A 13807-nucleotide genomic window follows, 5' to 3' on the forward strand; every position below is an offset into this window, starting at 1 on the left:
ATAATGATGGCCAGGTTAGTAGACTCAAGAACCAGATGATGTCGGAGGGTCTGTAGAGACACTGCACTCCAACACCCCACCCCCATTCCTCCAGCTCTGACATCCTGCCTCTTGTCAGGAGTTTTTCCCAACGTACCAGGAAGCCAAGGGGCTTGCGTGTCAGTGCTGGCAGTCAGCAGTCGCCCCACACCCCGTCTGGGCCAGCTGATGTGTAGACTTTCTGACAGTTCTGCTCCTGCCCCATCTGCTGCTGCGCTCCTCCCCCATCTGCTGCTGCGCTCCTCCCCCATCTGCTGCTGCGCTCCTCCCCCTGTTCTGCTGCGCTCCTCCCCATCTGCTGCTGCGCTCCTCCCCCTGTTCTGCTGCGCTCCTCCCCCATCTGCTGCTGCGCTCCTCCCCCTGTTCTGCTGCGCTCCTCCCCCATCTGCTGCTGCGCTCCTCCCCCTGTTCTGCTGCGCTCCTCCCCCATCTGCTGCTGCACTCCTCCCCCATCTGCTGCTGCGCTCCTCCCCCTGTTCTGCTGCGCTCCTCCCCCATCTGCTGCTGCGCTCCTCCCCCTGTTCTGCTGCGCTCCTCCCCCATCTGCTGCTGCACTCCTCCCCCATCTGCTGCTGCCCTCCTCCCCCTGTTCTGCTGCCCTCCTCCCCCTGTTCTGCTGCACTCCTCCCCTCTCTGCTCCTGCCCTCCTCCCCTCTCTGCTGCTGTGCTACTCCCCTCTCTGCTGCTGTGCTCCTCCCCCCTCTACTGGTGTGCTCCTCCCCCTTTTCGGCTGTGCTCCTCCCCCTGTTCTGCTGCGCTCCTCCCCTCTCTGCTGCTGCGCTCCTCCCCCCTCTGCTGCTGCGCTCCTCCCCCCTCTGCTGCTGCGCCAAGTACCACATTCACGAGCCCCAGCCCAGCCTGCAGGATGCTGAGACAAACACATGCACTAATAAATGCTGCTGCCAGCCAAAAGTAGCAGATTTGGCTCAATTTAATGCAGGATCGCAGACATGGGCATCTCTTGTTCCTCATGACTTCACGGGCATGCACTTTGATCTGAGATGACCACAGCATACCCTGGCCAATGGCTGCTAACTCAGAATAACACACATAGAGCATTTCCATGCATTAAAGAGCTGACTCTGAGCTGCAGCGTGACGTGAACATCTGAAATGTTCAAATCTGAAAGATCCCTACCAATTAAATGGCAGAGTGGACTGGTTATAAGGTATATTCATTACTAGCAACAGAACCATTGTGAAGTGAAGCTCTGGTCAACTTCTGCCCTGGTAGAGACTCGGCCCCAGCTCCCTGACTGGCAGAGCAGAGAGACTCTGAGTCTCTCTGAGAGCGGACTCTCCTTTGAACGCAGCAGTGATGCACGCCGGCGTTGCCAGGCCTCGTTCTCTCTCTCTCTCTCTCTCCTCTCTCTCTCTCTCTCTCTCTCTCTCTCTCTCTTGTTTACAGGAGAACTGGAGCAGGGATGTGAGCATCAACAGGGTGGACTATTCCCAAGAACTGGACTCACTCTGGATTTAAGAAGCATGCTGGGGTTACTGCTGGACCCCAGTGGACTGCAAGATGCGGACCTCTGCACTGTCTCGAAGCACTTTTCATATACGCACTGTGCTAAATTTCTTAACAAATCTGTCCTGAATGGGAGGGCGGATAGTGTGGAACCAGAGAGGCGGCTGGTTTGGAAGGTGCACTGACAAAAATGTTTGGTGGCCTCCACTGGAGGATTTTACACGGGGCTGTTGCTGTCCTTACATTTGTGCTCGTGTTTGAGATGAACATGCTTTTTCTAGGCTCAAGTAGACAATTTTTCATTGTTTTCTAGAACGTGGAAGGCTCAACCCACTTTTTTAATTCAGTGGAATATTTGTTTATGAGGTATGGAAAAACTTTTTTTTTTTTTTACATTTTGTGTTTTTTTTCTTAGTGCTGGATATAAAAAAGTGAGCGGTTGAAATGGCAAATACTTAACTGTTGTGTTTATAACTCGAAGGCAGACGCCTTTATTTGTGAAGTCCAGTATCACTCTTGAAAAAAAAAAAAAAAAAAAAAAAAAAAATATATATATATATATATATATATATATATATATAAAACTGTCTCTCTCTCATGCTCTCTCTCAGTCTCCCTCTCTCTCTTTTCAATTCCTGTCCTACTTCCCAGCAGAGAGCATCCTCAAAAGGAAACCAGTCCACACCAGTCCCTTCCTCTGGGCCGCAGTCATACAACCATAATGAATGACGATCGGGTTTTACACTGAATATTACACTGACGGAAAACAGCAGCTAACAACTGATGTGTGCCTGCACACGAGAGTGGGAAAGGTGCGAAGCGTGTTTATGCATCAGAAGAACTTCACATTTGTAAGAATTATTTCCAGTAAACACTGCTTATTGGAAAACGTAGAGTGAAAACAACCCGCAAATGAAAAGTGCTATTATGTGTAGTGTTATGATTAAAGTGGTAACAAAAATTGTTACAAGAAAGTGTGTGGATAAAACTGTAAATATTAAAAGCTTCTCCATGACCTCACAAATAAAATGTTTGCCTATATTATAAAATTGCCTATATTATTATTGCCCATATTAAAAAATGAGTTTAGAATTAGCTTAAAAATGACTTTATAGTATATATTTTGTGAAATGTTTGTCATCAGACAGTATGTTATAGTGCATAATTTGCATGTTGCGAAGGATTTAAATAACCACAGCAAATTACAATGCATTCTCGTAGCCTACTGAGGGTGTCATTTTCCCCATGTATCTCTAGAAAAGGCAGTGCAATTTACTGTTTGCTTTGGCAAACAAACACATTAAGTAAATGTTAAGACCCATCAGTTACAATGATCTTAAAAACTGGCACCGTTGCCACAGAACTAGATCTGAGGTTGACTAGCCAAATGTTGGATGCTTTAGCAGGAGTATAAGCATAATAGAGTAGCACTTAACAGGGGGTCTATGCTCTTACAGAACTCAAGACTTGCTCCGAGGTGCAGCATCGTTAGATTTTGGCTTTAAATACAGCTGCCAACCTAATAGGCAATACAATGATGAATTACAAAGTTGCAGCAGCCTGCAATTAATAGATTTACATTAGAATTGTTATAGATTTTGTGAGCTTGACAAATCAGTAGATATTTGAGTGTGTACATTTAAAGGACATTTATTTAATGAATATTACATATGTAACTGGGCTTTCTAATGATTACCAATGTAAATTTTATTTTCCATTTAAAACATGGAGATGAACTACAGCTCTTCAGCAATTCAGCAGGGCCTCTAAGAGAACAAAATATTGCAAACTTTGATGGGGACTGGTGTCAACTCCACTCAAAATCAAGCTTTCAAAGGGGGTGAACTTTCTCTCTCCTAACTATCTCTTTAAGACTGAAATTAAATTTAAGAGCTTTCTTGAAAACATGGTTTACTAATGTGACTACCGAACATAAATGCTTTTATGCCTTCTTGCAGACAGCCGTGAAAGGGTGATTCATGTGGTAAAGGTCATTTCTAGATGTAGCCTATTACTGACAAAAATCAAAATATGGGTGTTGCTTTTGAAGACAGGCGAGATTCTTGTCTGATAAAAGCTAGGCTTTTTACTTCAAACAGATAGCCTCCCCTGACCTTTCCTCAGGACTGTCTGAAAATGATTCTGTGGTTCTGTGGAAAATGTGGTTCACAGGTCTGCATAAATGCTGTCAGGAAAATGAGTTTACATGCTGCATTGGTTAAGCAGTACGAAACCTGCAGTGCTGAGATTTTTAGGCGTAAGAGCCACAGCACTGACACTAAAACAATACGTGTGAGACATTTCCATGTGTGAGTTGAGGTCGGCCTCTCTAACACAGAGGCACATTCCCACTTGCTATATAGAAAGCAAAAGTCCTCCTGCCACATTAAAAGATAAAAGCTCCTTAACCTTGAACTTAGTCTCGGACAGCTGAGGGGAAGGAATGAACAACAGATGTCTACACGCTGACCACCACAGGAACACGGAAACTGAAAAGCTGTTCTCAAACATCGCGCCCGGGCGCCCTTTCTCAACAACGGAGCTGAGACAACTCCATCGTGTCCTTTCATTCAAAAGTACAGAATGTGAAAGCACTAAACTATGGAGTAGAAGTCCAAAAATAGGTTGGTTTGGCCTTTCCTAACACAAGGAAAAGTGAATGGAAAGATCTGTGGTGAATCAGAGGTTCAAACATTCTAGCACAGCTCAGTTACATTAATGCTTATAAAGGGACTGACCCCTAGCTTGTGATGAATTTGGAAACGCACAGGATTCATCCCGACCGGGATTTAACAGTCTGTCGGCTCCAAAGTTCCAGCTTGTGAAGAGGCCTCCCATCAGACCTTACAGAGATGTGAAATGTAGCAGGAGTGTGTGGAGACAGTGAATGACCTCCACATTGTTGCATGGATGACTTTAATTTAACACTTAATGAGCACTGCACTGAGGGCAGCGTTAGAAGAAACATGGAACTAGAGATTTATCCAAGGGAGGCAATGAATCAGTTGGCCTAAAAATGTACCACCGATGAGCAACATCATTTGTTAATATGGAAAATATCCTCTTCCCCTCCATGTTTACTCCATTGCCCGCACATCCTTTTCCCAGTAACAGCACAAATCTAATCAACAAAGTTCGTTCTGTCTAGTTGGAGAAGTTAATTTTGCATGCTGACCTAAGACTGGTTTTGTTGCTTTGTTTCAGTCAGAACAGGGAGCCTCTGCTTTGTGGCCAACATACTCCAGCAGCATGTGAGAGGCCCTAAAACTCATCCCTTACCCACCGACTGAGAGCTGGACTGGAAGGCGTTCATGTTTTTGCGGCTGTCAGACGGCAGTCGTCACACTTTCGCTGTCTGATTTCACAGCCCCTTACACTGAAATGCATTCAGGACAACATTGGCCCTGATAAGCCTTGTCTAAAAAAAGCATTAGCTCACTCTTATAACTATAGTTTTATTTGACCAACATCCAAAATTCATGAGCACAGCAGACAGAAGTCCGCACAAGGAGAAGGAAATGCCTTTATTTCTAAATTTGGGTGAACGTGCGGGTGTGTCAGTGCCCTCTTAAAACATATCAAATAAATCAACTCGGCCGCTTCACTCTATATGGAAGATTTAAGATTAGACGAGGCACATAAAAGTAGGATTTGAAGTATTACGTTTCCAAACAATATTTATGGGTGTAGGAGAGAGGTGACAATGATAGCCAGGTGCAAGCCAGACTCATCCTCCATCACAGGAAGAGCAGGACAGCATCACATGCCTCATCCAGACACCCCAGTCCAAGTGACACAGTGCAAATTCAATCTGGAGAAGGAGTTCTGCTTCACACAGGACACAAACATAAACACACACACACACACACGGTCTCACACAGTGGGTGTGACCACGTGCAGCAGTGATATCGGCACGGCACCACTGCTCTGTGATGGGGGAGGTCAAAGGAAGAAGATGACCCACGCAAGGTTGGATGCACACATTAGGCTGTAGGGGTTGAACAAGTTTATCACTGCTGCTGGGGCTTTCACGCATGTCAGTGTAACCTTCGACAAGTGGATTGCCCGCCCAAAATATTAAGACGGCAGCCGTCTTGTGGTCAGAAACTGACCATGAAATGCACCTTTTCTGCAGATTTCTCTGTCCTTAGGTGACTGTGATCGCTAGATAGGTTGCATGGGCAACACAAACAAGAGCTTGGCAACAGCTTCCTACAGACTAATTGTTTATTACAAAACGTTTCTAATAAAGTAGCGGCTGAGTGTCCCAATAAAAACATAATCATCTAACTACGGCTTATTATGGTTTTCCAAAGTCATGCACAATAGAAGCTGTTCTATATCTGTCTTGATCACAGCCCTTTGTGAGTGCTCTAAAACAAAGCCACATTAAGCCAATTGTGAATCACCAATGGAAAATGTTTTTAGTCTAGATCTATATATAATTTGGCCATAAATTGCGATCAAATGAAATTGAAACACTAGATGACATTAGATTTGTTATAGATGTCATCAGCCCAAGTCTTCTGTTTTTCTGGGAACTCACACCGATTGCCAACCCTATCAGTTCAAACTATGGTGCTAACCATTCAATTTAATATGAGGAAAGCCTTGAGTTTCGCTGAACAATTTGGAAAAGAGCATAGACTTGTGGGCAATAAATATACACTAATTTCTAGTAACCCTTATATATTTGTAAATGGATGGCAATCTTCAAAAAAGCAGCTCTTATGTGTAAATATGTTTTGTCAAGCAAAATAAAAGCAACAAATACTGAAAGAGCAAAATAGGCTATGTGACTGTAAATTGGTTTTTTTTTCATACAGAATTATCCAATTTCAGTCTCACATCAATGAAATATACTTGGGTGAAGTGTCATATAGTGATCAGAGCATCCAGATAAAAAAGCCATGTGACTAGCCTTGAGCCTGCCAAGCAAGAAATAATAATGCTATTAAAAGAAAATTGCTAAAAATACCTCTTTAAAAAAGGACTTGAAATGAAGTTCATCTCAAACCATTATATTATGGTATTGAATTTGAATAGATATAACTGCCATTGTTACCTCACAGATTGGATCCTCACTGCTGTTTTGCATTGGGCTGAATCCTCTCAGCCAGGTCATCAACAGGAGAGGGTATGGGTACAGATTCAGGAGTGGAACTACCATCGGCCACCTTCTGTACATGAATGACATAAAGCTGTACACCCAGACAGAAAGGGACATTGATTCACTGACCAGGATGCACAACAAGAACACTGGAATTTCATTCAGGCTGGAAAAAAAAAAAAGTACTCAGCTGATAATAAAAAGAGGAAAATTGATCAGGGAACTGACCTACCACATTTAAAAGACCTAGACGACAAGAAGGCCAGCAATATCCAAGCCTCCACAGGGTAAGGTTGGTCTTCAAGAGCCAGTTGGATGGGAATAATAAGATCAAAGCCATAAACCCATATGCCCTAACAGTCATCAGATACCCAGCAGGCACAATAACCTGGAAGTTGGTGATGCCAAGACTGGCAAACTCAACATGGAGTACTCCATCTAGGATCCAATGCCCAAAAACTGTACGCCAGCTAGAAGGAGGCGGTGGAAGGTGCCAACATAGTGTAAGATTCACTGTCCAGAATGAGACAGGAAACAGCCATGGATCATCCAGTGGCTCCCAAGGAGCTGATGAGATCACAACGGAGTTGCCATAACAGCGTAAGCCCCTCAATGGCATGTACCATCAATAGATAGTAGAATGTGGCTGACATAATCCTACCATTAGCCAAAAAGGCAAAACTGAAGGACAGCACAGAGGCACTAATCATGGCAGCACAAGATTAAGCACCAAGCACTAGGTCAATTGAAGCAGGGGTGTCTCACACCAGAGAATACCAAAGATAGACTGTGCAAAGGAGCAAAACCTGCACCAAGTAGCAGGATGCAAAATGCTGGCAAGAAGAGCACAGACTAAGAGACACAATCAAGTGACAGGGATCATACACAGGAACATATGCAAAGCACTTATAACTGTAGTTGTTTTTTCTTTCTGGTATTTTTGCACTGCTGCAAACATCCTAACTGACTAGCATTTAGAACACCGAATGTCTGCGGTTAGCCAGTAGGTGAAGCATGAGCCGATCCGTTAAACCAATGAAATAAAGTATTTGCTTTGACGTGTACAGTATGTGACTCACTCCAGAAGGCTGATAAATAGGCGTCTGTCCAGGTGATTTGCTGGACGGCGGACAAGGAGGTAAAAAAGAAAGAAACAAACAAACAAAAAACTGCCTGGCTTAAAACCTGATGTCTGGCTACTCTATGCAAGCCATATGAGCGATACACCTTTAAATGGGAGAAACCGCAGTGTTGGAGAACAAGGCTGAGATCCTGTGAGATCTCCAGTTCGACACAGATAGGCAAGTAATAGCAAGATGTTGTGATAGCAGATAAATTGCAGAAAACAGCAGTGGCAACAGATGTGGCAGAGCCTGAGAGCTGACTGAAGGGAGAACTTGGGAGCATAGGGAAGGTTAACACCCAGTGATGAGAGAGACACTTGGGCTATGACTCCCTGTGGGAGTGGCTCCAACAAATCCCAGAAATGACAACATCAATATCAGTCCAGAAGAGCACAGTCCTACACACACACACACACACACACAAACACACACACACACAGAGCTGTGTGAGATTGCTCTACTTCAGTTGATTTAGCATTTAAGTGGATTCCACGGGGAGGAGACAAGACATTAAAAGCACTCACAGATCTAGTTAGTGACCTCGTCGAGTTTAGCCTCTACATTTGAGGGATCTCACTGTGACAGTGCAAATCCCATAGATCCTCACTGCGGTCTATGTGGTGGAAGTGAGGAACGAAGCTCTTCTTTACAGCAGTTTTCCCATCACACACTTCCCACCGGCACCTCTCCCCTGACGCCAGTTTTGGAGGTAGAGCTCTTCAGCGGCAGCAGAGGGCACAGCGTTGTATCCTCCTTCTAATCTGTGTCTGTGTTGCATAACCATCAAGTGCAATGCTATTCCAAAGCCCTGTGAACTATTCATACTAGCACCCAATTTTTGATGGTAAAAAAAAGTCCCCAACATGAGGAAGAGCAGGAATACTAAATATCCATTATCTGTCATTTCTGTATACGTCACCCATCAATAGACTTTGAAATAAGACTAACGCAAAGTTTCACTTTTTATGTATATTGTTTGCCTTTAACCCCTTCCCACTAATAACTCCACCATCCCCTCTGGCCTCTGTGTGACCTCCCCCTGCCTACAGACCAGGCACTTAACATTGCTTCCCCACCTGTGAAGATGTGGACCACTTCAAAGCACCTGGCAGCGATTGAGCACTGATTACTGTGGGCCACTTGACTCGTTTCATCTCATCTCAAGGACTACATTTTTCAGGAATGAAGTGGGAGGGAGATGGAATTCTCTGGAAAAAGAGTGTAGACAGATTCTCCCTTTGATGGGCCGGACCTGTTCAGTCCTGCTCCTTTAAAATAATTTTGATCGTCAGTGTGACTGGGCTTGGCAATTAGCAGCTAAAGAAACACAAAAGTAATATTTTCATATGTGTATTCATAGATTGTTAAAAGCTGGTCTCTGCTGCCTTTGCATTTCCTCTGGTGGTGACAATACATTCAAAAATGTATTTTCCTTTCGGTTTTATTTCTTTAATTTTTTATTCTTTTCTTTTCATTCTTTCTTTCCTTTGCAAAATCTAAAATTGTTATAGCTGGGTATTACAAGTTTCTTCACAAGCTTGGATTTAAACACGTAAATCAAAATTTATCCATGAAACATATATTTAAATATATTTCATATTATTGCACATAAAATACACAAAATACCAGAAAAACAGACAATAAAATTTAACTAAAAAATCACATCCATATGAATAAATATACTGATGACATACATGACCAAATATTTAATTTTATTGCATTACTTCATCTAAATTATTTTGAACACAATATTTATACTTTTCGCCCATTTGATGTAATTTTTTTTAACTCATGCTCTGACTGACACAGTATTGAGTAATTATCCACAACTGTGAACCACCTTATATGGCAACCTTTTACACTAAAATAAAATATGCTAGTTTCAAAACAGGAACGTGATGTGTCTTGTTCAACTGTGTATATTTCCGATAGAGAGAAGCAGTCACACAAGTAATCTGTCTCTGAGGCCTCTAGCTGTTCTAGCACATGCAGCAGGAAACTGAAAAGGAACATTTTTTGTGGTATTGCTCAAGATGTATAACATTAAAATTCATAACATTTGCAGTGAGACTCTCTGTTGCACTAAAGTAAGTCACACAATCAATCATGGAAATGAGTAAAGGGGATTGAAGGCAAAATGCTCACAATTTGATAAAATATACTGACCGGGATGAACAAAACCTTTCTATTCTGCTGCATTTTCTAAACTGCTTAAAAAGAAACATAGCTTCAAAAACAGTTCGCTCTCTCAAACTTCTAAACTAAATTCAAATCTAAATTCAAATCTAATTCAAATCTGACACGTCAAGTCCACAAAATGGACTCTCAATTATTATATTATATATACATTATTATATATACGTGACTCAAATAATGATGTCGGTGCAGCACTGCTCTACAAATGCAAGATAAAGAAAAACTATTCAGATAGTAAATACATCATAGTTTACAGTGTGAAACACAGTCTGAAGAAAGTATGACTTCATCACAGAAAAAAGCATAGCACTAACTAGAAAAGTGCGATTCAATTGCAGATATAAAAAGTTACAAAGGCTTGTGTGATGGACACAGCTGTCACACACCAGCCCACACCCAAACACACGCACAGCCTCATTCACTCTCCTCCAGCCAATCAGACACCTCCAGCCCATCAATTGCCAGTCCCTCCACCAATCACAACACACAACCACTTCTACGTTCATGATCGCCTACTCATTGATTATCATGCACACCTGCACCACATTCCATCTTCCCTATTTTTTATTATTATTTAAGCCCACAGGATTGACCTTCCCCTGTATGAGAATACATCTCACACGCCTATGAATGCCAAGACCATTCGGTCTGTTGTTTGCCTTTGTTCACCTTCTGCTTACATTTCTTGTTTCTGTTACATTTTTTGACTCAGTTTGCTCCTGTTTGCCTTTTTTTTTAAATTAAAACCTTTTTTTGTCTGTCACTTGTGCCTTGCCCCTTCGTTCCAAAGATGCCACATTTTATAGTGTATTTATGCATGTAATGATTTATCATACATAAAAATAGATCTTATGCTTCCTTAACCCCTAAAAAAAGAACCAAGTAAATAAGCTGGTCTTTTTGGAAATAGTGAATGAACCACACACAGCAAGAGTGCGTTTATGTGAGCTCTTCAGTCCTGAGCATGCACGCTTTCAGACTGATCCTATCCACATCATTCCTGCTCAACCATATTTCTGGGAATAAAGTGCCTGTGACATGGGCAGAATTCCATGTGGTAAGTGCTCCACAGGCAAGCGCTGTCCCCAGCACCTCACCGTGAACAGGACTCTCACTCGGCTGCCTTGCCCTGACTGTTCCATCTGTCTAATATTCACAATTGCAATTTATATTATTGTGTACAAACCACCCTCTTATGCATGCTAGCATAAGAAAGCAAAACTAATGAATTAAAAATAAATAAATAAAGTGACAACACATGCATCAGCAAGATTTTCATTTCAGGCCCCACTGGGCTGTTTGATAGAATCACAAATTGCCAGGTCAAGGTCATACCTGTTCTCTCTGACTGTATTTGTCTCGGTCTGTCTGTCTGTCTCTTATTTGCATTACTTTAGGTACATTTCTAATTTGATGGAAAAAAGAGATGGAGAAGATGATTTTTATCTGACAAGGGCTAACTTGGCATTGCTGCTCACACTACTGTCCATTCTGGTGCTCTATTTACCACGTGAAAGTCATACAGTTACACAAATTATTTTACTGTGAGAGTAGACGTCCTTTTCTGGAACTCATACAAATGTGGGTATGACATTTAAGTTATAGCATTTGAGTTAAATTATTCCGATATGATGTTTAACAGGAAGTAGAAGTGGACACCATCAGTCCTCTCAAGTTCACTAAGGCATGCAGGACATCTTTCAGAGCAAAACTGTTCTGTCCTTCAGCATTTTTAGACTTCTAAAGTGTAGGATGTTGCACGGAGCTGAGTCTCCTGAAACCCTTCAGGTCAGCCCTAATATATGCATCATGCACATATGCTAAAACATTGTGCATCATATGTGATGACAGCACAGTACATACCTCCTAGTATCCTCCAGGCCAACAACAATATACTATGCATTACCCACATATGCTGCAAAATCGAATATATTGACCTTTTTCACAATAGTACTATTATGTGCATGTTACAAAACCAGCGCAGGTCACAGACTGGAAAAAAAAAAAAAACAGCTTGGTGAGTCGTCACTGTAATGCTTAAGGTTAGAGTTTGGAGAAGCCTTTTACCCAGATCTAGTCAAGTACATCCATGCCTGTGATTGAAAAAGCCAAATCAGTATTTGGTAAATAAGATTTTTGAATTTTACTGTGTGCTAACAAGTATCAAATGACATACTGTCTCCACACTAATGTTTACAATATCACACTGATTTGGGCAAACTTGTAAAAAACTCAGTTGGATGGCAAAGTATATTATCATGATCAATAACCATAGAGTCTAAACAAACATCATTTACTTGCCTAGAGTAGCAAAATTACATACAAAATTACCCTGCCACTAGAAGTATTCACTAGGCTATTATACAGGGCTACAGAATTTTACATACCAAAAACACTCCATTAAATAGACTGAATTTTATATCAAGCACATCTAACAAAGCATAGTCAAGACATGTTGCAATACTCGTAATAAAAGCAAATAGTGAACAGTCTGGGCTTCAGCAAAGTTGGCCTGAATGTAGCCAGCTTTCATAATTCAGGAGGACTCCAGTACCACATAACAGGTTCACAGGTAGCTACAGCCTTATAGCGTATTTACAAAGTAGCCTAGATTAAGTTGCGTTGTAAAAGCAGGTGGGTTAACCAAATTGGGGAGCACATCCTTAGGTTGTGGAATAAGGGCACGTTGAACTCAAAGCTCAACGGGAGCTATTCTGTGCTTATAGACTGTAATAACCATTCACATATCATTGTAATAAAACCATTCAAATATCCTCTCGCAGCGTGCCTGTAAAATGAATGCATCTTTAGTCTTAGAGTCGTTAGACTTCGTTCAGCCCTGTTAGGACAGATTAATAGTCTGGGATGCCACACATCTATAGACAAAGAGAATTCTTTTCGGATCTTACCGCAAGCTTTGCCGCTTATACTGTTGCACTAAGAAAGACAACCTCACACCTTGGTACCAATACGCCAGATAATGGGCCACTCATCCTCAACGGCTTCGTAAAATAAATAAATAAATAAATAAATAAATAAATAAAAAATACATTAAAAAAAAACTCCGTTATTATACAGACCGCAAAATCCTCAAAATGCAAGTTAAAGCGGCACGACCACATCTAAATAAGACAGGTGCACCTGCCCAGCGTACGCAGTGATTCCAGCAGCTGGTTAGCCTCTATCGTGAGAATTTTAATTGACGGCTCGCTTTTAGAACAAGAAATATATATCTTACCTTTCCTTATTCATTCATCGTTCCTCATCCCTGGGTCAATATGAATAGATCGGTCCCTTCGAAAATACGGCTTTAAAATCATATGACAAGATCAGCCTCCTCGTCGAGCTGTCTCCCTCATCCTCGTCCTCATCCTCATGCCATTCAGCGATGCAGCAGAGGCTCAAAGCCACGCCCCCACCGTGTGACGTCAGGGGGCGACAGCTCGACACGCCCACTGTGGAAAACCGCTGCCTGTCCTCATCCGCGGTCTGAACTGCCTCCGTCCTTTTTCCGTTAGGTTTACCGTCACATACTCGTATTTTTATATTTTGTTGTTCCGTCCTCATAGTTTCGACAGCCACATGTGAGCATATGGATTTTACACATTTAGCCTAAATTTGACTGGCCCGCCATTATGAGCACTGGACTCGTAACCTTCACCTTGCCCACTTGTCAATCACCAGAGGTGGGCGCTTTATGGTCTTGGACTGCGACTTTTTTACAAGCCTTGCTTCAAGGGTGTGTCTCTGGAAGTGCTTTGCATTGCTATGATACCTAAGACAAAGTAAGTAAAAAGTAAGTAAAAGAAGTAAACACACACACACACACACACACACACACACACACACACACACACACACACACACACAC

At 42.3% G+C, this 13807-nt stretch overlaps 1 protein-coding gene and 1 long non-coding RNA gene across 3 annotated transcripts in view; one reads left to right on the top strand and one right to left on the bottom strand.

Annotated features, from left to right (window-relative positions):
* Nucleotides 1-1927, top strand: part of LOC145657626 (uncharacterized) — a 3818-nt gene extending 1891 nt beyond the window's left edge. Inside the window, exon 3 of the long non-coding RNA XR_014123501.1 lies at nt 1447-1927. This is a non-coding gene — a long non-coding RNA (uncharacterized LOC145657626). The remainder of the gene's footprint in view (nt 1-1446) is intronic.
* Nucleotides 1-13340, bottom strand: part of otud7a (OTU deubiquitinase 7A) — a 53745-nt gene extending 40405 nt beyond the window's left edge. For both annotated transcript variants that reach the window (XM_081711986.1, XM_035523512.2), the window contains exon 1: nt 13175-13340. The gene's annotated coding sequence lies outside the window, so the exon portion shown is untranslated. The remainder of the gene's footprint in view (nt 1-13174) is intronic.
* Between the last annotated feature and the right edge of the window lie 467 nt (nt 13341-13807).

The sequence above is a fragment of the Electrophorus electricus genome, chromosome 4 (assembly GCF_041902795.1).
Source record: "Electrophorus electricus isolate QZ-2024a chromosome 4, ASM4190279v1, whole genome shotgun sequence".
Taxonomy (NCBI): domain Eukaryota; kingdom Metazoa; phylum Chordata; class Actinopteri; order Gymnotiformes; family Gymnotidae; genus Electrophorus; species Electrophorus electricus.